General features: G+C 37.9%; 1 protein-coding gene and 2 long non-coding RNA genes across 3 annotated transcripts in view; 1 reads left to right on the top strand and 2 right to left on the bottom strand.

Annotated features, from left to right (window-relative positions):
* LOC140146652 (neuronal acetylcholine receptor subunit alpha-10-like) overlaps positions 1 to 26,659 on the bottom strand; it is a 43,770-nt gene that overhangs the window by 5,767 nt on the left and 11,344 nt on the right.
* LOC140146653 (uncharacterized) lies at positions 1,651 to 7,142 on the top strand. Its single transcript, XR_011858281.1, has 3 exons — positions 1,651 to 1,944; positions 4,767 to 4,811; positions 6,520 to 7,142. It is a non-coding gene; the product is annotated as an uncharacterized lncRNA (long non-coding RNA).
* On the bottom strand, positions 19,261 to 26,233 carry LOC140146654 (uncharacterized). Its single transcript, XR_011858282.1, has 3 exons — positions 26,108 to 26,233; positions 21,237 to 21,511; positions 19,261 to 20,101 (listed from the first exon to the last, which is right to left on the bottom strand). It is a non-coding gene; the product is annotated as an uncharacterized lncRNA (long non-coding RNA).

The following is a 26,659-nucleotide window of genomic DNA, read 5'->3' as shown; positions in this document are numbered from 1 at the left end:
CCTAATGAATCCGCGCCTTTTTTAAAAAACAATACCGCTGGCTCCTACTTCCCGAAGCCGGTAGGCACATATAGCCTATACCTGTCACCTCAAATGTTTAGTGCCCCATGCACAAAAACACTTAAAAGTGATTACCGTATTGGTCCGAGTATAGTCCCACCCGTTTTTTAGGTGAACATTTTTCACAATTGGGGGGGTGGGATTATACTCGAATTTCAAAAAAAAAAAAAAAAAATCAAGATGTTTTGTATTTTTAAGATGAAAATTGATAATTTGTATTCATGTCATGCTCTATTAATGATATCAAAATGCATTGAATTTGAATGCATTTTGATATCCTTAAGGGGGTACTACACCCATTGCATTTTTTTGTGGCTTTTTTGCATTTTGTGAAGAAATTGAAAAAAAAAAAATGGACAAAGTGGTATGCAAAGCGAAGGGCAAATCTTCTCGTTCTATTGGTGGCATCGGTATCAATGTATCTTACATGCTTTTAAAGATAGAAGCCAAAAAAGGAGGTACGTCAGGCGACATTCAGAACTAGGAGAAGATTTTGAATTTCAGAATTTCTATCGTGAATCCGCTTACACACACATATTTAGCAGTAATGCCCGACCCTAAAAGTATTAAAATTTATTTTTTTGGGAAATTCACTAATTATGCACAGCTTTGGGAAAAATGTGCTTGTTCAAAAAGGGCATCACTTTCAGGACTCGAGGACAAGTAACTTATTTTTTTCCCTTCTAGTTGACATTGATATGCAAAATTTGTGTTCGCAAGCCAGCACATAAGTTTCAGGTCTGCTACAGCAGAATGTTTAAGATAACACAATTCCTGGTTTTAAGTATTATGTGAATTTTAGGCAGTGCACTTGCTTGTCTTCTCGGAAATATACGAACACTGAATATCAATGTGAACCGCTATGTTCACAATGGTAACCCCTCAATTTGAAACTGGTGAAACATCCTACTTACTCATGTGTAATAACGGTTTCATCATTTACCTGTTGGATATTTTGAAATCCTTCCATTTTGAGAACATTTTATATAAATCCATGTGCAAAATGATGACATTCAGCTTTTCCACACACGCCATATTTGATTTGAATTTTTGTTGATTTCTGAAATGTGGACCCAGGTTTATACTTGGTGTTACTTGTAGTCGCTCACCTTGCGCAATACAATCCCCATCGATAACATTCATAGCTTCGCTACGTCAATAGCGATCGTTAGATCGCGAAGCGCAGGCAAGTATAACATTGGTTGTTACAATTAACATAATTTCATCGTCCGTTGCTAAAATGAAACAATTTCTGGAGTTAGACCTTAGCTATTTATGGATTTGGATTACACAAATATATTTTGCCAGTGTCATACTAATTTGTTGGCATTTAAGTCGTGTTTTGGCTCTTTTTATTCATTTTTAAACTGCAAATTGGCCATAATAAGAAACAAATTAATGAAAAAAGTCATCAGCAGTACTTCTTCACGAGATTCATGCAACATATTTCGAGAAAATATTCGAAACTACTACACCATGAAGTGCGCAGTTCCTCTAATCTATGAAATAGGGTAATCAGCGTAGCGTACACGATATATTAGTTAAAATAGACGTTTTGTAAATGAAACAGCAACTACCTGTTCTCACTGAACGGTGAATTTGTGGGCTGGTCTTGAAAAGACAGTATAAATATTGAATATTATAAATAGTTTGACCCCGGAAACAGCTGACCGTGCATCATCAACAACTGAATTACAACATGTGATGTGATCTATCAAAACATACATGCAGTGCATGAGCCATGTAAATTACATCAAGACTTAATTTTAGTACTTGGTAGTGCATCCTCGTAAATACTCCAAAACGAGTTTTAACTGGAGGTGGGTCGGAGAGAGTGGTCAAGTTGATGGTACTGTATAGACTGATCTGTGATCAACAGTACGGGTGAGTATGCTTAAGCTTAAAGGAGTATTTCGTGATCCTAGCATCCTCTTTTTATGACATTTTTAGTACATATCCACGAAAAAGTATATTCCCAAAATTTCAGTTGATTCCGATATTGCGTTTGCGAGTTATGCATGATTATGTGTATTACACTGCTCCTAGGCATAGAATGGCAATGCGTTGTAATTTCGTTCTGGTGCACCAGAACGAAATTCAAATTTCACGATATCTTTGCTAAACGAATTAATCGGCAAGAAATATTTTGTACATAAACATTATGTAGCTAGAGGTTCCCAGTGATATAAAAATCTCAACTTTTTTTGAGAAAAGTGGGGGGATGAGGCTGTGGATCACGAAGTGCCCCTTTAATTAATAATGATAATGTAAATTAAATATACACACATAAAGTTAATTTTTTATTACTTCCGTGGTCCGGGTATGCGCTGGTGAATTGCGATCGCGTAGAAGTGACAAGGTCACCTACTACGCGCCGCGCCGACGACCAATGGGTCAACCGGCTTGTTGTCTTAACTTAAGTTAAGTGCATTGATCAGCCAATCAGCAGGTGGTGTATGACGTGCAGTCCCTAAATTCAGTAAATTTTCATCGTCAACCGTGTAATTGAATGGGATTATTTTGAAATTTTAAAACGCTTGAAATATCACAAACAAATAGGCCTATGTTGATAAATAATATAAATACAAGCTAAAACCGTTGGGGTTCGATAATGAACCCCACAAAACTAACCGAGTATATGGAAAATGCCATACATATACGGCCAGGCGGTTTCACGAGTTGCCGGGCGCGATCATGTCATCCGCCGCCTGCCAATCAGCGTGATTGTTTATTTCTTCTGTGTTAGGTATGTTCATAAAATTTTGAAGTGCAATATTTTTAGCTGAAAGTTCTTTCATTTGAAAGAGAATCAAATTACCTAAACAATAAGGGGTCAATCATGTTTCTAGTGCATACTTTTGAAGTTACAGACAAAAATAGTGTCACCAAATTGTCAAAAATTTTGTGTGTGAAATTGTGACAGCAGGCACATGTACAATGTACACTACTGTATGTTATGTATACATAAGTCAACATCACTTATTAGGTTTTGGTGGTCAAAATTAATTTTTAGTAATTTTTCCATTGAGCCCCACAGTAAAGCCATTTTTGGATTGTACAGACACATTCCACTTCCCTATGGACGAATAGCGCCACCTATAATGTGTGATATGAGCCTGACTATCTGTGTGTACGCTCGTCTACGCTTGGCACACAGCTTGGACCACGGAAGTAATCAAAATTAACTTTAGTACATGTATGCGTGACAACTGAACTGTAAGACTAACATGTACAAGCATTTCACAAGAGTTATTGTACATCATTAAGATGGCATTCTTATATTATAATAATGATATTTTGGGTTCATACATACACGCTATGTAACAGTGCGCATGATTGGTCGGGCCGGGCATAATGAGCGTTTATGCCCGGTATCCCGGATGTGCGATCACTGGGTAGGGAAAATGAAGGAAAATCGTGTTTGTTAATAATGTTACTTGTAATTTTTTTTTTTTATTTTCATGAAATAGGAATCACAAAATGTTCTGGTATGTATGAACCCTCGGGCATAAACAACCGTTTAGTCATGAAAATATATGAATGAACCCCTAATTCAGTTATATGGCATTTTATGTTAAAACAAAGTCTAACCTGTACCTGCAGACCAGACTCGTGTCAACCGATGTCATATGGTGCAGGTATGAAAGGTGAATTCAAGCTGCATCATTTTATATCAAATTAAAGCCCTCGAGCAGACGTGGTCTAATTCTGCATAAAACCGGCAACGTTATTTCTGTAGGTCTGCTACACATTCAAATTGCATTGTATTGTATCGTAATTTCATTTGTGTCCATGCTAATTATGTTTACATAACATGAACTCACATGTTTTTAAGCAAATTCGCCGATAATAGGTGATCAAAAGTGATCGGAATGTTACAAAGTACAGATCGCATTCAGCTTACTTCATATGTATGAGATGATCTTTGGAAAAATACGGCATAATTTGTCATGGTGCTTTGCGGAATGCCATGCAGTAAAATACTAAAACGTTGCAGCAATTCATGATTGACAACTAAAAATCAGTGTGTCGTTCAGTATCCTCCGCTGTCAATTTCTTATCCACTCACTAGTCCTCACGTAATGTGTGGAGGCAAATTGCAATAAGTACAATGAAAAAATGAGAGGGCAGGCTGGACCTGGGCCCAGAACTTGATGGTACCACTACCCCAGGGGGCCACTTACAAACAGTCATGTGTTCATCGTTCTTGTCTTTGTCAATCCTACCCTCCAAAAAAAAGGGAGATATCATTGTTCAGGCCTTTGCAAATCCTACCCTAAATGCAGATATCTTGAATGGACACCCAGGACCCAGTCCATATTTTTCACTTTGACTTTAAGTCAAATACCTTTTACTGACATACTACCGTACCGACCCTGGCTAGGTTTCCATTTTTACCTTGTCTTAATTGGTATTTAGGACAATAAATGTCACAAGATCCTGTAGAAAACCATTTCATACTAGGCTTGCAGTTTGCAAAATTCAAATGCACACTTGAATGTTTTCATACATTGGCAAACATATTGATGACTTCAAAACACTTGAAATTTTAATGCCATGTAAATGTTTAATTGACGCTTTTTGCCACAATTTCATGATGCGAAATCTTCATGCTTTACACTTACAGTATTCACAGATCAAGATGTACAATGGTCATTATGAGACGTCTCTTGCTGACCATTATATTGCTCTCTTTTTTTTTCCAGTTTGAGTGAATTCTACCAAAGATAAAGTAGAGTTACATAGGCAAGGTATGTATAGGCCTATATGAAATGTAAAAATGAATATCAGGAAACTGGATCAGCTTTCATTACACTTACCCTTTACTGTTTGTGAAAATGTACACAAATGTAACACAAATGGTGGTGTGTCAAGGGTGCTGTACATACATATACATGTAATAAAAAATAAGCTTTACATTAACCAGAAAAGAAAAATGAACATGTTGTAAACTTTGGCCCATACATGTATTTCTGTTCATTTTTGAAATATCGCCTAAGTGGCAGTAAGTGCACAAGTTTTGTATACTTTACACCTGTGCAATATAATGTGCAACTGTTGCATGCATGTTTATTTTCCACTCCAAAGACCCCATGCTCAGTTTATAACAATTTTAAGTGAGTTTGCCTTTAAAATGGGTTTAAAATAAGCTAAAAATGTGTGTCAAATTTTCTCAAATTTGCCACAATTTCGCCTACAAATTGAACAAAAACATACTATAATTTTTGCAATTTTTTAGTTCCAGTGACCCTGTTTTTAAAATTAAATTTCAGTTCCAAAGACGCCTTTTTTTTTTTCTTGGCCACTCTGCGGCCCCAGTGTTTGAAATCTGTGTGGCACATTCCTATATTATACCCAAACCAGAGTTGAGTTCCCCCCGGCCCCGGTCATCTAGTTTATATACTGCTTGCCAATGTCAATGCTTGATCAGCCTTTTTAGGTTAATAATGTGGTACACACCCACACACTGGTAAAAAAGTTATGTATATTATAGGGCAAGGAATCCAATTACTTCACTTAAATTTCAGTGATTCAAGACAAGTGGTTCATTATTAAGGTACAGCAGTACCTCTTTTCTTATCATAAATAATGTACTGCTAGTCTAGAGTCAAGTGAAATTCAAGTGTAGTAACTGGATTCTGTGCCCCTATAATACAGTATACGGTACATAACATTTGTTACCAGTGTGTTATTATTTTTTGAGAAAAATGCAAAAATATTCATAAATTTATCAAGGGGTGTACAAGTAGTACCACCTTAAAGAGCCACGTAAGTAGTGACTGTTGGGATCACAGATGTGGAGATACCAAAGCTTCAATAACACCCATGTATAATTTTACCATGCAGAAAATTTAGGTGTTTTTGGGTCCTTGACGACAAAACGAGGGAATACATAATATTAATATTATGTGTGCGATGAACTTGATGTGTGTCATGCTTTCTTGTACAGTTACAACCATGCTGCTATAAATATAAACAATGATGGCAAAGTTTGAGTTTAGTACTTTGACCAGGCTGTGGTTAATTAAGGGAGTAATATAATACACCCCTTGATAAATTTGTGACTAATTTAGCAGTTTTCTCACAAAATAATATCACACTGGTTTTAAAAGTTATGTATATTATAGGGGCAAGGAATCCAGTTACTACACTGGAATTTTAGAGACTCAAGACAAGCGGTTAAACCTATGTTAGTTATGATAAGAAAAAAGGTACATTCTATCAGTATTTTTGTCTCAGTTTGCAACCAAATTAGATCAAAAAGGAGAAATCTAACATCTTCACATGACCCTCCATGCAGGATCTGTGAGTATCCCTTTAAGCTGATTGGAGACAGTTAGACAGAATAAACCTAGGAAAATTCCAATCTTGAGTTAAAATGCCTTCAAGAACAGAGGATGGCATGAGATCATGCATGATTACAACTCACATTTCAATGTATCTTTGTTTTAAATGCAGATGACTCGGAGAAAGGGGCGGAAAGGACGAAAAACACCTGAAGCTTTAACTACATCTGGGAGAATGGTAGGACTTCAGTGTCCACTGTCAGCAGGATTACGCAAGATCTAACACTTGATGTCAATCACATTCACATATGTCACGAAAACTGAGATCCAGTATTTAACAAATCCACCTGGAGATCCACTTGCACTAGTGACACAGCAAACTACACGCCCTAACTTTGTGGAAATATATTTCAGTATGAAACTGTATCTCATAGCTTTTGCAAATAAGGTGGATATGTTTATCCGCAAACCTCAGTCAAACAGTAAATGATAGAAGCTAGGGGTATTCACAGCCCTGTGAATAGTTGATTGTTCAGGTTTAGGGGCTGTGCAATAATTATGTGTACCCCGGGGTGGTGAATTCTCAAACTGGTCTGCCAAAATTGCTTGCCCCCCCCTTTGGCTGTGCCAAAAATCTTTGCCTCCATCCTTTTGACGTGCCAAAAAATCTTTGCCTACCCTCCCCCTCCTTTACACACTAAGATTTTGGGGAACCCAAATTCAAAGACAAGTTTGCTTTTTTAGGGTGTAATATAGAAGCGGTGCCCAAAATATCAGTGCCAAAAATCGCTTGCCCCCCCCTTGACCTGCCAAAATTGCTTGACTCCCCTTTCGACCTGCCACAAAATGCTCCCTCCCCTTTTTGGCCTGCCAAAAAATCTCCCTCCCCTATAATACACATAATTAAATTATTGCACCACCCCTTACCTGTTCAGGGTCCCCAGCAGTGTTTACTCAGAGGCCAGTATGTCTCAATTTTGGCCCAGTGAAAATTATTTTCGGATTTAAACAAATTTGCAATACTGTATTACAATTAATCAATTTGGGGAATTACTGAGACAAAATTGGGCCAATTTGGGAAGAAAATGTTTCATTTGGCGCACCCAATTTCCAGAGAGAGTAAACACTGGTCCCCAGGCTTGTTTAAATGGGCTATTCCAGATGAATTCTGCACCCCACCCCATGGAAGGCATGTCCAAATGAGTCATTCCATATTAAATCACCTAATTTTCAGGGAAGGTTGGCTGGTCACCCTCTCAGATTTTCTGTAAAATCACTTATCATAGACCTATGGGTCAAATGAACACATTTCAAATGGTAGGTCTCAACTCCTTATCGTTTCTGAGTTATGGCTCGTTGAATATTTGATGTTTTTTGACGCAATTTGTCCACTTCCCATTGAAATACACACAAAATTGTCCTAAATACCAACCCAAATTTTATTATGTGGGAAATGAGACACCATAATCAAACTCACACATATTCAAAATACTTCTATGATGTTCCTCTGTACCAGAAATCAAAGTGGTGTCAAGCCATCTTCATGGTTAAATGACTGTTTGGAGATCGCATTGAAATACACAGTAATTGCCATTAATGTTCTAATTCCCAGAATGCAAAGTTCATCAATTTACTTTGTATTTCAATGAGAGATTCAAACACTAATTTAAGCCAATGAGTGGTCTACTCTGCTATAGGGGGTCACACCTGAACCTATATTGCCTACTAAAGGCAAAATAGATGATGTCTGACATCTAGGATGAAGAGGAGGGGGGGTCAAAAACAGGAATTTGTCATGTGCATCAACACGAACATGCATTTTTATATGTCTATATCAGCAAATGGGGTTGAGATACATTGTTTATGAGTCCAGAATCTGGTTATTTGGGTCAAAGACACCCTGGATTCCAATTTGTAGCGCTGTACCTTACACCTAGGGAAGATATGGATGTCTAAACTCGGAAGAAAATTAATGTCGCGACACGCATGCCCAAAAAGGGGGGTCTGACCCAATTTTCAATAGGCCGGTTCTCGGAAACGACAAGGAGTAGAGACCTACCATTTGAAATGTGTTCATTTGGCACATAGGGCTATGATATAAGTGATTTTAAACAAAATTCTGAGAGGGTGACCAGCCAACCCATTAGGTGATTTGAGATGGACTGACCCAAATGGAATACTTCCAGTTGGAAGACAAGCAAATTCCAGGTGTTATTCCCCAGTGCCTTCCACCAGTTTGCGCCAACATGCAATTTTGCTGGACACATCAGAATTCTAGCGATCCATTTTCTATTTTCATCCCCAGTTCCAGAAGTGCCTTCCATGGAGTTTTGCTGTGACATGAATTCCAGCTGTTGTTTTCACCCTAAATTCCAGAAGTGCCTTCCATTAGGAGGGGGATATAGGTGGAATAGGCCAATGTCACTGACTTTTCATCTACATGTCCATTCATACTAGCATTGCGGCGAGGTGTGGCAAATTTCTCATATAGACGAATCCAAATCCACGCATTCCTACACCTGACTAGCAGCCTTTAGTTGGGTAGCCGTCGGCTACAGTGCACCCAAAATGTGAAATGATTCGGCCTTGGCGGAAATTTTAAACTGCTTTCCATCACCTGTTTTACACCTTCATGAAAACACAGGTAGACCAAAGAATGATGAAAGTTTACAACACAATCTAGGCCCTCCCTTCGGCAAAACACACAGCTTCTACATGGTCTATTAAGCTGTTGAAGTGACATAATAATCGGATTAACTACACACGGTATCTATGCATTGAACCATATCATTCTGGTCGCTTGCACCTGTACGAAAAGTGTCTTTGAAAAAAAGCGGTATTGTATTCAGACATGATTGCAGACATACACAGGTGATGAGTGCAACCTGCTTGTAGTGCTTGTACCAGAATATCTTGGTTATCAGGCTTCAGGAGCTTTCAGGAAACCACCAAAAATACAGAAAAAATCTAAATAAAAATGATAAATAATCATCACTTCTCTGAAAAAATGTTAACAATCATAAACTTATAGGCCTATTTACAATTTTTTTTTTGGGGGGGAGGGAGGGTCTTTAATACTTTCCAACCAATTATCTATAGAAACATTGGAATTGACTAACCATGGCAGTCTCATACACCATATCAAACGCTACAAATGGTTGTACTTGCGAACAAAAGGACTATGTATGAATAGATGCGGAATTATCTCTATTGTATATATTATTCTATTAACCCTCCTCGTCCTTGCATCTTCTCTAGGTGTTAGGCGGCTTTTATTTGCACAATGGGCGCTCAAAACACCAGGTTGGTGCTAGCGGCTACCCAAAAATGGCCGACCAAATCCTGACCATGACTTGGCCCATTGGATTCGTCTATACCAGTTGATCATTTCCTGCATAATTTGTGCATCAAGTTCAAGTTTTAACATATGTATTTCACTTAATTGTGGCACAGCACTGCAGGAGATTGCTGTGAGCAGGAAAGTTGAGAGGGAGCAACAAAGAGATGCAACACACGCCAATGCTAGTATAAATGACATTTATTGGCAGAAAGTAGTCACTTGACAAAATTTTATCACCATTTTCTAACTTTTGCAAGCACATAATCTTGGTCAATAGTGTGATGTTGAATTTGATGACAACTTTGGACTGGCTGTCTGTACGCATGTTTCATCTGCACAGTAAACATAAAAAGGCTTCAAGTTTGTAGTAGTTGGCAAACGTAATACATTTGCGAATTATTTATGATCTAATATTTTTAATTAGTCAACATATTGACCGTCTTTTATTTGTTAAATAGTGGGATGTATCTGCCTGAAGTAAATGCACACTGCAGATTTTATTATGCTTCCAAAGGCTACATCCCACATTAGCAGTAACTTGTTCAAGTGCAGTCAAAAATGTGTAAAAGTAAATATTTGATTTATAACCCCTATGGTAAGTTTGACTATTTTTGCATTTTTCTCAAAAACCAATAACACATTGGTAACAAAAGTTATGTATATTATTTTAGGAAGGAATCCAATTACTACACTGATATTTCAGTGACTCAAGACAAGCGGTTCAGTATGATAGGAAATGAGATACATCTTAGCGGTACCTTATTTCTTATCATAAATAACAAACTGCTTGTCTTGGGTCACTGAAATTCCACTGTAGTAACTGGATTCCTTGCTCCTATAATATACATAACTTTTATTACCTGTGTGTTATTAGTTTTTGAGAAAAATGCAAAAATAGTGTTAACATTTATGAGGAAAAAATGCATAAATAGTCACTAAATTTGTCAGGGGTGTTGTACCCCCTTTAATGAAAGCTGCACCATTTTTATGTGGAATTTCATGATGTATTTTTAAGTTTAATTCCACCAACACTGTCCATCAGAGATGTAGTTGTGCCTAATATGCAATATGAAAGGTGTTTTTTGTATAATATTAATTTTGTCTTGATCTTATCTTGTATTCATAACCATATTTTCAGGCTAATACATGTAATTAGGAAGTGAAAAATAACCCTGTATTATCTGTTGGGTACAATGTAATTTATTTCTTGCCCTAACAATGTTCAACTTTTCATTATCATAGAATTGCCATACGTATATGTATCATAACAAAATAAAAAAAAACTAACACAAACAAGTAGTACTAAACCGATGTTATCATAGTGGTTCGTTATTGTGTGAACATTCTACGTCAAATGGACAGTATGATATAAGTGACCACCCAAAACAAAAGACCATATACATGTATCATGAGGAATGTATTTTTATTGCCATGTAACAAATCGTATTGAAAGTACTGCAGCTGAATCTGTACTTTGTGAAAATGCCAAAACCATTTGTAACACAATTTGGTACCGGTACTTGTATCATACTGCATATTTGACAGGTCATTTGGGTCACGTATACCAATTAGGAAATATGCTCTATCATGCAGTTGCATTTGAGGACTATCAGTCAAACGTCGTCGTAACACATACATGTATATTCAGTGTCATTACAAGCGCTGTCCTTCCCGGCCAGGTCCTTCCACATACACGGTGCACTGACAGTGGCGGTGCCAGGAATTTTTTTTCCAGGGGGGCAAATTGAATTTCAGGGGGGTGCAAAATTGGCGGAAAAAGCTGAAATTTTCGTAATTTTGGGTTTTACTGGGGAGAAACAGGGGTTGGGAAGAGTTCTGACTGGGGGCATTTTCCCCCTCATGCTCCCCCACTGTACACTGATCTGTGGGTGACTCCTCATTAACCAAGATCATTCACGCATAAAAGAAATGAAATAGGGTTGGGGACATTACGTAACATGGAAAGGGTTACAAATATCACCTCTGGGAAGGTGTGCTGGCAATGGAATTGATTTTGTGCACAGTCGCAAAGTATTACTAGTATCACACTTTCATCACTTGTGTGGAAGGAAGTTGGAAGCAATGGCTGCAGCCATCATGATGTCGCGATATGACCATGTTTTTAACCACACAACAAAAGGTGCGACACACAAAGGTTTATCATGTGCATAACATGCATTGTATACAGTCCACAACTTTAAGTTCCCCCTAATACTTTTTTTAAATAAGTCGAAAAATATTTACGAAATAAAAAAATGTAAACAGATACATATAGCCCTATTTGTTTTACCCCTGTGGGCCAATTTGTAGCGCCACACATCATTGCGTTCAGTCACAATGGTTAATTGTGTAATAAAAGAGGTCATTTTCAAAGTTGCACCTGAGTCCATAGCAGTCAGGTTTTCTTTAACAAAGACATGAATAGGCCTGGCCTACTCTATTGTTTGAGATCTGACTCCTATTGACTCAGATGCCACTTTTAACACTGAACGCAGTGACGTGTGACGACATAATTTGGTCCATATGTGTAAAACAAATACGGCTACTTATATCTTTTTACACATTTGCATTTCGTCATTTTTCGATTTATTAAAAAAGTATTTGGGGGGAGGGAGTTGTGGACCAGTGTTCGAAATATGCCTCAAAAAGTTCCAGGCCAGCCGGGCTTGAAAGTTACCGGCCAGCCAGGCTGGCAACTAGATGCCAGCCAGAAAAGTTACCGGCCAGGCCAAAAAGTTACAGGCCAACCCCTTTGTACATGTACATGTATATAGGTGTCATCAAGAACAGCTGCAAATTAATCATGTGTTGCATTTTGTATAAAACATACAAGGGTTGGTCAATAATAACCCGCAACTATTATTTATCTCCGTTCATGCATGACTTAGATGGCTGTTACTAATTAATATCAATAAAAGTTTATACCTTTGTCTTTCAAAACACATCACAATTAGTATTAGAGTACCTTTGATTACGTAATCTCATTTGCAGAAAAGTACATACTACATTTGTATCACACCAATTTTGTTGGTAGAGAACACGGATAAACTTAGTTCCATGTGTTGGTCTAAAAATGGGATGATAAATTAAAATGCGATATCTTTTGACTAAAACCATTTATTATCAAAATTAAAAATTTCTTTTTTTGATATGTACAATCTCCATGAATATATATATAAAATGAGTAAACTTGGGTACAGTTCATTTCAAATCACCCTGTAGTAGTTGAGGAATGTGTAATAAAAAAAAACAGCAGTAAGGACCAAAGCAGTTTACAAGCCTTATTTTTGGTATGAGGTAATCCAAGTATATTCAATTCATAATTGTGAAAGAACAAATGTATCTGTCAACAGATGAAGAAAGGGACCGTCTTTGAACTTCACCAAAAAATAGGTCTTAACGACAAACAAAAATGGTGTGAAAATAGTGAGAAAAGAGCCCACAAGGTAGAAGCGAGAATCCAAATTATCTCCAAAATGAAACCAAAACAAATAAACTGAGCTCAAAAAGAAACTTATAATTTTTTACAACTTGTGAATCACAAGGTCATATCTTAAAATACTGTCAATCAAAATGAACCAAAATTACACACAGGATAACCTTAATACTCTACTCAAAACACATGTCAGTAACAAAGCAGTTGTCCAACTGACACAACAGCAAAATGCACTGTCATGGGACAGCTTTCTGGACTTCCTTCACTTTCACAACCCAACATTTGGCACCCAGGACAAAAAATCTGTGAGAATGTACACAAGATCCTTGCACAGATGATAAAACGGTGCTGCTTTCTGCTTTTCATACACTTTTTTCATGAAACAGGGCTGGGCTGTGAATGTGGTCCAGGAAGCTGTCCCATGTCAGTGCATTTTGCTGTTGTGTCAGTTGGATAACTGCTTGGTTACTGGCATGTGTTAAGAGTAGAGTATTGAAGTAAATCTGTGTGTAATTTTGGTTCAATTTGATGGACAGGATTTCAAGATATGACCTTGTGAAAAATTATAAGTTTCTTTTTGAGCTCAGTTTATTTTATTATCGCGGATGGTGTACAGGCCACAATGGGAATGACCCCCCCCCAGGTTTTTTTCTCAAGATATTTGGAATTATGTATAAATACTTCAATTTGGCGCGAGATTTTCTTGACTATTTTTCACCATAAATCCGCAGTGTCCACAAGCTATTGTGTTTATGCTAATGTCATTACGTAATCAAATATTCAACATCCCTAATTAATACATATTTGTTTTGAAAGACGAAAGTACAGTTTGTATTTAGCGTAAGTAACAGTCATCCAAGTCATGCATGAGCGGAGATATACCATAGTTGGGGAACTGATTGACCAGCCCTTGTACATGAAAATAACCTCACGGTGCAATAATTGTCATTTTCATAGCAGGTTTAATGATCAAAATCTGTACATCCAATACAAACAGAATACAAAACTACTTTTCCAACCTTCAATGTTTCAAAAATATTTGTATAGATTCTTGTCACAATTGTGCAACAGAAATTTCATACTGCTGACAAATGATGCATTTACCTTCATTACAATGCATTATATACTGGTACATGGTCTACAAGAGCAACTAAAGAACAGGAACAAAACCACTATAAATGTTTTTATTTATACATTTTTTTTGAACTTGTAGCTTACAAATCTGATTATAGATCAAGAAGAGGAGGAGACAATAGGCTACCGCATATTCAATGTAGAGAATATGGAGTTTGCTCTGAATGATGCCCTGCAGTGTAAATACTGCAGGGATTCCAGCTATGGGAAGACGCACCAATTGAAGGCTGGGCCAGCCACTTCGGTATTGAGTGCAAGGGCTGTGGGGCCTACACCACCTTCCCCACTTCACGTGATGTTAATGGTGCAGAGTCCAGTCAGTCCACAAAATCTGCAGCTAAAGAAATCAATCGGTAATTTATGAAAGAACTGATAAGATATTAACAAACCATTCAGATATTAAATATTTAGCATGACTTTTGCAGCAGGGGCCTTTAAAGCTTAAAAATGCTTCACCTTTAATTTCCACCCTAGACTGAAAATAATGTCTGGGTAAGTGGTTTTAGGGCATGAATTATCTCATGTCACAAATTTAGTATTAGCAACATACATAATCCATAGATGCCTCTCATAGGACAAAATTTGGGGTATTCAGATCATTAGCCACAGAAATACACCGGAAGATGCATGTTGTCATGTGAATACCAAAACATGGTCTGCATTTTTGTAATTGTTGAGGAGAAGCCCTTTTATGCTAAATATTCTGTTGTATTTCTTAGTTTTTAGGTGTTTTTTTTTGGTCATAAAATTGTTAATAATTTGATTTCAGACATGGGGTAAAGTTTCAAATGTGTTTTTATAGCACTTTCTATTGCAATATAAAAACTCACTTGTGCTAAATATGACAGTTATGACTTTCTTGCATTCACATGACGATTTATGCAATATAATAGACTTGGGCCCTATTTCATAAAAGTTAATAATAGACTTAGGCCCTATTTCATAAAAAGAAGAAAAAGACAGAAAACAAGAACACATTTCACATTAAAAGGGCATTTCGTGATCCACAGCCTCATCCCCCCACTTTTCTCAAAAAAAAGTTGAGATTTTTATATCACTGGAAACCTCTGGCTACATAATGTTTATGTACAAAATATTTCTTGCAGATTAATTGTTCAGCAAAGATATCGTGAAATTTGAATTTCGTTCTGGTGCACCAGAACGACAACGCATTGTTTATGGAGCAATGTAATATACACATAATCATGCATAACTCATGAACGCATAAAATCGGAATCAACTGAAATTTTGGGAATAGGTTTTTACGTGGATATCTAATGAAAAATGACATAAATAGAGGATGCTAGGATCACGAAATACTCCTTTAAAACTTTATAGCAGGTAGATAGAACACACATGTTATTATGAATGTCATGGAAGAGGAAGGCCCAACCTATTGTTGAGAAACTTACAAACAATTGAAACCAATACTTCCACACAAAGGAAATGCTGAGAATAAATTTATGAACAAAGTATTGGTACTAGTTATGTTAAAATTAAAGTTAAGATAAACTCCAATCTAAAACAAACATTTTGCCATCTTACGTTCCCCTATTTAAGATGATCATAACTCGGTCACATTCCCTGAAAAGATATTAAGATCTTCATGAACGTCTGTAACAAAACCATGGTGTTTTGCCATACCTCTTGCCACTCCATACCTTACTGATCAGTGCTGCTGTAGTCACACAAGACTTAAGACCGTTCTCAACTCTCAATGTGATCTATGAAATAGGGCCTTGGTAGAGCATCACAGGTTTTGTTGCATTGTTAAAATGACACTGCCAAACCTGAAAAGCAGAATTTTTTCTCCATCCCGATAAAGAATTGAAATGCTCATGTGTTTTTGCAAAAACATCCACGTAACTCGGGTCAAAAATGATACGGATATGAGAAACAGCATGCAGTCTTATACATATGTTCTATAGCTGAACAGTTCGGTAGTTACAGGCAAATATACAAAAATTCCAATATCCATAAAATTGCGTTTTTCTCAACTATGTTGTGTTCATTATGCACTTATTAAATGCAACCCCGGCCCCTGGGGACCCGGGGATGGCCGGGTCGTGGGCCGTGGATTTTGGGTTTAAAAGTTCAAGTCCCGGGTAAACACCTGGCCAGTCCCGGACCCACCTGGGCAAAACTCTCAGCCACTCCCGGCCCCCGGGCGTAATATCTGATGCAAACCGATGCAAACCCCGGGTATTCCCCGGCCCAAGTTCCCGGCCCTGAGCATCATAGGCTTGGATCTTAATATTGTTTTAATATTTATTGCGGCAATCTTGTCATGCGGGTTCAAATTTCGACTGCCGAGCTCTGGACATGCTGGGTGGATTCCCGGGGTGGATTCAAAGGCTTCAAAATATAGGTCTACATGTGTGTCCTATTGCAAATACGTCAGTTACTCACCATGTTGCGGAACATCGATAAACGAAATTAGGTTACCTAGATTCTCGTCAATAGCGCAGAGCAGCATAATTATTTCCTCTCCTTCCTATATTAGGTTTAGGCCTATATACTTGCTCAACTGTTTGAGTATCAACGCACGGGCTTCAACGTGCACAGTTTACCTATAGGCATGGAATCTAAAAAATTGATATAGGCCTACCAATTTTGGTTTGGAATAGATCAAAGTTCATCTGGTGTCTACGTTTGGAAATCGCAATGTCTCTAGTAATTATTGTTAAACGCTCCAACATGAAAATGTAATATAGTTTTAAAAATCTGTATATTAACACAAGATATTGAATTCAATTTTTATATCATGTATGTAGCCATGTAGCAGTCGATCGCAGATGTCATAGATTCTTTCTTTTATTATCACGGTCAGTTTTGTTTTTGAGTGTAGGCCTAATAATTTAAAACTTTACTCTCGGCAGGTGGTTAAAAACTTTAAAAAAAACCAATACATTTGGCATAAATAAGCGTACAGCAGGCTCTCGTTTGCACATGCATATCCAAAAGCCAGTGTGGTCTGGTTAACCATGCTAACTTTAGAGTCCCGCTAAATAACAGATACATGGCCTACTGCAAAATTTTGATAAAACAGCCAAGATTTTGTTTTTGGAATGGATAATATGAACAGTAACATTAATTTGGCGACTCAGTGGATTATTAGTATATATCCACGGCTCAAGTACGGCCAAGTGAAAGGATTCACCGGCCCATAAATGCGGGCATCCTTACTATCAAACCATGACCATGTTCACGGCCCATTTTACTGGTTGGAAAACCCGGGTAATTTACGACATAATCCCAGCCCGCGTCTGGGTAAAGTCCCGCCCAATTTCCCGGGATTTTGGCCGACATCAATTCTTATACCAGTCGGCCAACACCGGCTCCCCGGGACACTTTTTGAATCAAACCGGGTCACATGATGTCAATTCGGACCATCCCGGGTCTCAAGGGGCGGGTTGCATTTGATATGTGCATTATATAATGACCTAATTTGCAGACTTTTTTTTCTTCAATTGTTTATGTCACCTTCCCCTAAATTTCAAAGTGCACTTGTCCTGGGCATGCGTGCAATAGGTAAGGGCAGGGAAGAGGCTGCAACCTTAAGTGGCTCAATCTACCACCACCTGTCCGAGCCAGCAGATGGAAAAAGCATAATGACATTATTTGCAAACAAGTAAGTACTCTTCCTCAGAAGTAGAGGTCCAAGAGTCATTGGTTTCCAATGGTTTATTGAAGCCAACAAGATCAGTGCTGTGCTGTAAGCGCAACTACAGCTGTACTTGCTTTAGGGATAGAGGGGTTAAAAAGTCCACTTGGATTTTGTAAATATGGATGTCTTGGTCTGAAACTATAAATGCACTATAATTGTGTTTAAATGACTTCATAAAACTTTTGGTTTCTTCACTTATATATATACATTTGCTCAATGTTTCCATGGAAAAGGGCTGAGTCATACTGAGATACTGGTAATCTTTGGTTGATGCGCATACCTTGCATTGAGTAAACTGCTGGGTTTTTCATTAAGTATTGATTAGTGCACAGCATAATAATACCATAGTGACAGCTACGCAGCAGGATGTGATAACCTGGAACATCATTACACAGTCACTAAAATGGAGAAAGGCATGACTTGGGCACAGTTACAACGATCTATTAACAATATGCATTACTACTGATGGTTTTCAATAGGGATTAGGGATGCACACAATATTCACACAGACTCTTTATGACAAAAAGGCCCTGACCCCTAGCCCAATAAGTTTAACGTTTTAGTAAATGGCACACCCATATTTTGCCACAATATAAACATATTTTGGTTTAACATTACGTACCTGGAAGTTTGTAGTCAGTTTTGACAAACTGACCGATAATTAGAGAATTTTAGCCAAAAATAGACCCTTCTTTAGGTTTCTTGGAAAATGAATAATATTAAAATGTGTCAAGTGGTTCTTAGGTTGCCTTTAGCAAATGAATATATTGGTGGAAGAAAGACCCAAATCCATTGACTTACTTTTCAGGGTTTCGAGAACCAACATTACATTTATGACCAAGTTGCATTGGAAATCCTGAAGGAAGATTTGGTACCTGAACACACATTTAATACCACTTTATAAAATTAGCAATCCTGTTCCATGGTAACACTACAGGTCATTTTGTTTGCTGGAGTTGGTACTTTCTTCCATAAACATGTCAAAAATTTGGTACAATCTCCTAACCCATTTGTTCATTCACAGTCTGTACATTTTACTATGAATTTGCCAAATTTTTACTCTCCACACATTGAACAGTAACATGAGCAGTAACAGGTTCACTGTGTGTTTTAATGGACATGATGCTCATATTTGTTAACAAAGGCTTAAGTTCATCCAACTCCACAACAATATGCAACAGCCTTGTGGTCACATTTTCAAATGTCTGCCAAATTGGCACATGGCTGAAATTTAACATGTTATTCTGTTATTTTTGTACTATTATCCAGTGTTGTCACTAGACTGAATTTAGTGCGCTAAATTTCCATGATATTTGCTAAATTTCCATGAGATCATTATTCAGCTGTTTTTAAGGGTAAAAAGTACAATTTCTCTATTTTAGTGCCGGTTGGCAAGTCCACATATTCCTTTGAGTGCCGGTTGGTAAGCCTGAGTGCTGGTTACTACCGACCGGCACCGACCAGTGTAGTGACAACCCTGCTATTATCTACTTGTTGACAGCTGGAAGTTTTGTCACAGGATGACAAGAAGCGGGCCGCTATGAAGGTGAAAGCAATTCCAAAGGATAAACCATCTTCTCAAGGTTCCCCATCAGCAATTGATGTGTCTTCTCAGGAGCCCTCTGTTGCCGCTCAACATCATACTTCAGATGTCGACACAGTGGTGACCATGGTGACAACACCATGTCGTGAGCAGCCCCCAGTCACTGCTGAGCGTTCCCCTAAAGGTGGTAAACCTTCTTCCTTAGCCGACAGAGTCAAGGCAAAGAAGAGAAAAATCAAGCTCCCTTATCTTCTCAAGTTTCCCCTGCCAGTGAGCCATCAAACACTCCAGTTAGCATACAGGCAAGTTTTGATGGTACCTGGAAAAACAGAGGGCTCACTTCAAGCCACTGTATCACGACAGCGATATCGCCTGATACTAGAGAGGTCCTCGATTTAGAATACATTACAAATCTATGTGTGTAAGTGATATCCAATGACAATTGTGTCATGCATATGATTTGGTTTATTGTTTTTTAAGCACTCAGGGTTCTGTCTTCAACGTGACATATATTTGTCAAATGGCTTCAAATTTGGAATCCACATGTTTGGTTGCTTGAAGTCCTACTGTTTGTGTAAATCCACTTATATCTACCTGCTTCACCACCTATTCCCAGTTGAGGTCTCTTGACTTCCTGCAAAGGGAAAAAATATTGCTGGTCATTAGTATCAGACTTGCATGTCTAACAATGTACATGCAGTAAAAGTGTTTGGAGTAGTTATTCAAGATGCAAGGTCAGGTATAACAGTCTTCCAGCAGGATCAAAGAAATGAGTCAAGAGTGTGAGTTAATTCATATAATTTAAGATCTGAATTTAGGTCCCAGTCCAGCATATATGGCATACAATTTTGAAAGGTTCCTTTAGTCCTACTGACAAGTTACTTATATCCAAATCCTTTGCAGAGTTAAGATGCTGATGCTGATGACATTTGAGAGACGATTCACCCCACCCCACTTTTCTTCTTTGTTCTATTTTGTTAGATTGCTCACACAACCCTTAGCTTGGGTACCTGTAGACATTGTATGCCAACGTTAAGTGCTACCTACATGTACTCTTTATTGTAGCATACACTCAGACCCAGACTCAAACTGCTAACCCAAGTTTGAGACAATGCTCCAGCAGAAGCCACTTCCTTCTCATAATTCAAGCAACCAAATTTTGTGGGCACGGTCTAAAAAGTGTGTTTAACATTTTTGGCCACTGTATACAGGACATCCTGACCCATGCTACAATTAGCAAATATACTGCGCCAAAAAAGAATCCTTACACTTGTCAAAAAAATTGTAAAACTAAACCATATTTGGATACATTTGTTTTTTCAGTTTCCTTAGTCAAGCTTTATTTTTAAAAAAAAAACAGTTTTTGTTTCAGTTTTTTCTGCTCTGTACTTTTCACATCTTTTATTTCAGTTTTCAGTTTTTTTGTTTCAATTTTCTTTTGTTCCTTTTGTTTTAAATTTAAAAAAGGCGTGTATAAACGAGCCACCCACCACACTCAAACCAGAAGTGTACATGTAGTCCATGGATTTTTGAATAAGCCCGTTTGTCAGTTTGAAAACTGGACCCTTGTGTAATCAAATGCTTGTAACTTGACTTACTGAGGTCACATTGCATACAATGCCAGGGTGTTATAATGTGCAGGATTAGATAGTGCAAAAAAAAAAAAAAAATTTTAATTAAGCAAATATGGTTTAGTTTTAAAATTGTGATTTATTTCCATGTGTAAGGATACTTTTTGGACGCAGTATACATGAGAATTGGTTGCTTACTTGAAATCAGACAAGCCTGAGACTTTGTTCCTCAGATCTGATAAGTTGCTTTCTGAATTGCCAGTCTTTCGGATGTGATTCCACATCGGGTGATGAGTTCTATCAGCATTCCTGTTTGAGTGCTTTAAGTTAAAAAGTATCAGCCTGCAGACTGGTTGCACTCCTGTCCTGCAAATCACCATCCCCTGTTCCTGATGCATACATCATGCGGTTCTGTGGTCTGGTGCAGCATGCATGAAAGTGTCTATAGCTTTGGGTGATATTGTAACTGCAACCTACATACAATGAGATGACAAAAATTATGGTTACATATCATGCATAGCACAAATGCACACAAGCATTCAGGGAATAGGATATTTGCATATTTAGAATGACTGTGAGCATGCGCGTATTTAGGGGGTGGCTTTGGGGGCGCCAGCCCCCCGGGGTCAAAGTAGGGGGCGGCAAAAACGAATGGGCGGCGGAAGAAGAAGGGGCGGCAAAAACATGGGCGACAAAAACGAAGGGGGCGGCAAAACGAATTAATAAATAAAAAAGGGTCAATAAATTGAAAAAGCTTGAACAAATTTGCAAAATGGTTGCTTTTAGGCGCTAGCGCCTAAATTCTTCTTCTTTTTTTTTTTTTTTTTTTGCTCTTCACTTTTTCAAACGACCGTGAAAAAAATTGGGTCAACCTTTTCGGGCTGTTAAAGAAGGGGCGGCAAAATTGTTTCTTCTTCAGCCCCCCGGGGTTGGGGGGTGAGTGCCTAGTTGGCTTACACCTCAATTCACTCCACGAATCATCCTTATCAGTGCTAGAGTACAGACCTCATCCATTCTAACCCTCAACAAGTCCAAAATCTACTTGGTGTCTTTAGTCTGACATTTAGTAGATATTTAAAAAAAAAGAGAGAGGAAAAAGTTTCAAAATACAAACAAAACATGAACATGGATTCCGGGTGGGGTGGGGTGGGGTGGGGAACAACATGCCTCCTGTATGTTTGACTGTTTATGCAATTTTCTCAACACTTGAGATCACATTGGTGACAAGTTGGTATGATGTTCACATTTTCTCAGTTGTATTTAAAAGGGCATTTCGTGATCCACAGCCTCATCCCCCCACTTTTCTCAAAAAAAGTTGAGATTTTTATATCAGTGGAAACCTCTGGCTACATAATGTTTATGCACAAAATATTTCTCACAGGTTAATTCGTTTAGCAAAGATATCGTTAAATTTGAATTTTGTTCTGGTGCACCAGAACGAAATTACAACGTATTGTCTATGAAGCAGTGTAATTACACATAATCATGCATAACTCGCAAATACAATATCGGAATCAACTGAAATTTTGGGAATAAGCTTTTTTCGTGGATATCTACTGAAAAATGTCATAAAAGGAGGATGCTAGGATCATGAAATACTCCTTTAAATCTGAATGGTTTTTTTTTTTTTTTCCATTGGAACATTTTCTTATCAGGTTATCTTAAAAAATAACACTCAAGGGTATTGTATCATAGGACATGAGAGCACAAAAGATTGAAATTAACTTGGTCATGTTGAAAGTGTAATTTCCAATGATAGTTCACTGAGCCATTATTCGGTTATTCCTTCATGTACACGAAATTAGGGTTAGGGTTAAGGTTAGGGTTAGTTTAGGGATAGGATTACATGTAGGGTTATGATTAGGGTTAGGGTTAGGATTAGGGTTAGGATTAGCTTACACGAAATAATTACATGAAGGATCGACCCATTAGTCAATGACATACTATCAATTTTTGCAGAAAGTATACCTGTCTGGGTATACCTGCCTGGTTACTTATTGACAGTAGGCTGCCAGGTAAAGCGTTACCGTAATACACTGTCAGGTCAGCTTACCGATTTAATGGCGGAAGCCCTTTTGCCCCGAACAAAAGGTACCTTTTGATGAATAGCTTGACGGAAATCAAATCGGCACAAGTGAACAATACGTTACATAATCTATTGCCTCTCCACCTTTAATAGCTCCATGTTTACATATATTATCATACAATTACAATTGAACATGCTTTACATAATTGAAGAGCTCTGTTGCAAAAGCCCTTACATCCACTTTTGGCTGAAATTGAGTTATTGACACACACCGACATCGCCTGGCTAATAATTACTTTGTCAGTAGAGATACTAAAATAAATACCCGGTACCGATACACATGAATTTGCTATGCACGAGTTTGATATGAGAAGAAAATCTTTGGATACCGGGCTAGAAAATGATATCTCCCGTAAATGATTTCGTATAAAGAAACCAGATGTGGTCCCTTGCACTTGAAGATATATTTTGAACAGATATGATAAGTGTTAGCTTGCGTCTTGACAAAGAACTGTGCGAAATAAAAAAAAAACTGACAATAATTCTGATTTTCTGGGGAATAGCAGTCAATGAGTTATTTAGCATTTCTCTGGATAAAGCCAGGTTTTATGATAGCATGGTTTTGGATCACCACAGTGAAAATGCGCTATACTAGTAGGGCTACTGCTACATTTTGTTGCCATTCCAAAATTAAAACCAGTTTGGTTTGTTTACCATTTTGCATGTAAACAATTTTTTTTTGATGAAAAAAATTAAAGTGAAAATCAAAACATCAGATCTGCTGCAGAAAAGGTCTGCCAATTGTACAAGTGGATTTTTGTGTAAATCAAAGTTCATGCAATTATAGGAACGTATACTTCGGCGTTAGGGCTAAAACTGGCCAGCAAGAGGCCACATAATAACTGGCCTGGCCAAATGGCCAGTTGCATTTATTAATAGCATCATTGCATCAAACAGGGTTTTTACATCTTCTTCCATATTAGTGCCTCCCTCATGAGTATTATCGCACTGCGTACAGACAAGTTGTACTTATTTTTTACTCTGGAGTAGATGAGTGTATTTTTGAAGTACAGTCAACAGTACCGGATGATCCCCTGCTCTTTTCGAATTGCCTCAGACGTTCTTTAACGTGCACACTACATTACTGTGAGAAAATACATGTACACGGGACCGACGGCTTAAAGTGCCCTCCCAAGCACTAAGCAAGTAGAGTAAAGTGCCTTGTTCAAGGACACAAAGAGACAGTCGAGCTGAAGTGGACCCACTCAGATTCGAACCCGGGACCCTTGGATTCACAGTCCATTAACCGCTCGGCCACACTCCCCTCGCATTGCAGGACACATTTTACCATAAAAGTCACATAATGAAAGATGTCTTCCAATCACGAGTGTAATAGGAGGATGTTCTGCAAAAGTCTATTCTTCCATACTCAGTGCCAATGGTGTATGTGCACGTTCATAATATTCGAAAAGAGAAAGGGACCATCCCCGCTCCCAGTCCCCAACTCAACACAAAAGTTGCCAACCATGAGATTGCTCGAGAAGTCTAGCCAAGAATTTGCTCACCGATCTAGGCTCAGGGTTAGAATTGCTGTATTGCATAGCAGTTTGCTCCACATTTTGAAGTAACTGCTACCCAATTTTGCATTTGTATAGCACTTTTTATAGTGCTTTAGTATATGGAAGTAACCTGATTATGATGAATTAGCCAAAAACTGCTACACAAAATTTTTAAACAAATTCGAACCCTGTCTAGGCTAGAGACCAGCATTCATTCAACATCTACACATGATCTAGTCGGATTCACTGAAGCATGACACTGTGTATTGGAAGTTCAGAATTAAACACAGCCGATCACGACAGGCGATTGCATCAAAAATGTTGCTAAAAATAAAATTACCGGTAGGCCCCACACAAAATTTTAAGACTGTCCAAAAGAGGTAAATCTTGCTCAAAAGATACAGGTCACTCATCAAAATACCTTTCCTTTCCTTGCAAACAACTGCGTATGCACCGCTGTCCGAAAGCAATTAACACACTCTAGCATCGAATGCGTAACTATCGAGTATCGTGTGCAACTTGAAGCTAGAGTTCTCAGCGTTCTTTACTTTAGGGTTTTTAATCTTACATGTTATAGCTGCCTTGTGGAAGTAGTGTTAAAAACAGGGTTGTCACTACATTTGTATGCCGGACGGCACTCACAAAAAATAAAAAATACATTTTTATTTACATTTCCGGAAGTGGATGATGATAATTCATCATAAAAAGAGCAAGAAAAAAAAATTGTTTTTAGGGGGGTGGTACCCTCAAGGCAAAGCCTATTCCCCAATCCCTAGCGTTTACTAAAAAGTGAAATATTTTGACCAATACTTTTTTGGCTCTGGTGACAACCCTGGTTATAGCCAGGGCTCGAAAAAATGTTAATTTCCCAGGAAGCAAGCTAAATTTTCCCACAATTTATAGCATGTTTTTATATACAATAAAGACACAATTTCCCTCCAAATACCAGAATTTCCCTCCAAACACCAACATTTCCTGGGAATGAGCTTCCCAAATTCCCCACTTTTTCGAGCCATGGACATTATAACCCAACCCTAACCCGCCCAGAAGGCAGCTATTACATGTAAAAATCAAAAACCCTAAAGTAAGAGTTAACTAATCTTTCAAGGCCCCCTTTTACAACCAACATGACCAATGCAATGTTGAATCATATGTCATTGGAATGTGCAATGATTTTTCATCAGATTCAGAGTGATCAAATTCCCTATACAAATTCCCCCCTTTTTTTCTCATGCAAAATCAATGGTTCCAGGATCGGGTATAGGCAACTGTGTACGTAAAGCCCGTGCGTTAATACTTAGTCAGTTGAGGTAAGCACGTATATGGAAGGAAGGAAGGAAGGAAGGAATGGGATAATAAGGAATGGGAAAATGCCGTACTAGGTTGTTGAATTCGGAAACCTTAGTTAAGGCTTGACCATAGCACCGTCGCGAATTTCTTACATTAAAAGAAATGCACTTTTTACCTTGGTGGCTGATACTTACCCAATATCCACCATAGTGGTGATAAGCCTATCCAAATCAGCACTCATCTTTGAGTCCGAGTATAGTTTGTTTGTTGAGAAAACGAAGCTTTGCTGGCACGTATCTTGCAGGGTCTATGCACGAATAATCAGAATGAATATGCTGCGAATAATATTGACGCAATGGGTTTTGGTGACCTAGGTCAGCAGGGTCAAAATTTATCATTCATCTATGCTAATATATACTGTCAATCAAAATGACGTCACCGTACATCAACGATTTTGGCTCGTGATAGCCGATGATGTAAACAAAGTCACCGTTTTGTTTACCTTAGTTACGAGTGGAAAGAAGGTGTAGATACACGTTTTTTCCGCAAAATATTACTTTGTCATGAAAGCACGGCATGTATTCACGCGTGTAATGTCCATTAATACTAAAAAACGGGAGTTTATTTTTATGAAGGTATCACACTAAATAGGGGTGTTGTACGCCCTTAATAGGTAATGCATTTTGATTACTTGTTCAGCATTTTCATTTTACTAAAGTATCGTAAATTTAGCTATGAAAAATTAG

This window comes from Amphiura filiformis, chromosome 2 (assembly GCF_039555335.1).
Source record: "Amphiura filiformis chromosome 2, Afil_fr2py, whole genome shotgun sequence".
NCBI classification, from domain to species: domain Eukaryota; kingdom Metazoa; phylum Echinodermata; class Ophiuroidea; order Amphilepidida; family Amphiuridae; genus Amphiura; species Amphiura filiformis.
Note: the sequence above shows the minus strand (reverse complement) of the source record. Positions and strands in the feature narration are given on the sequence as shown.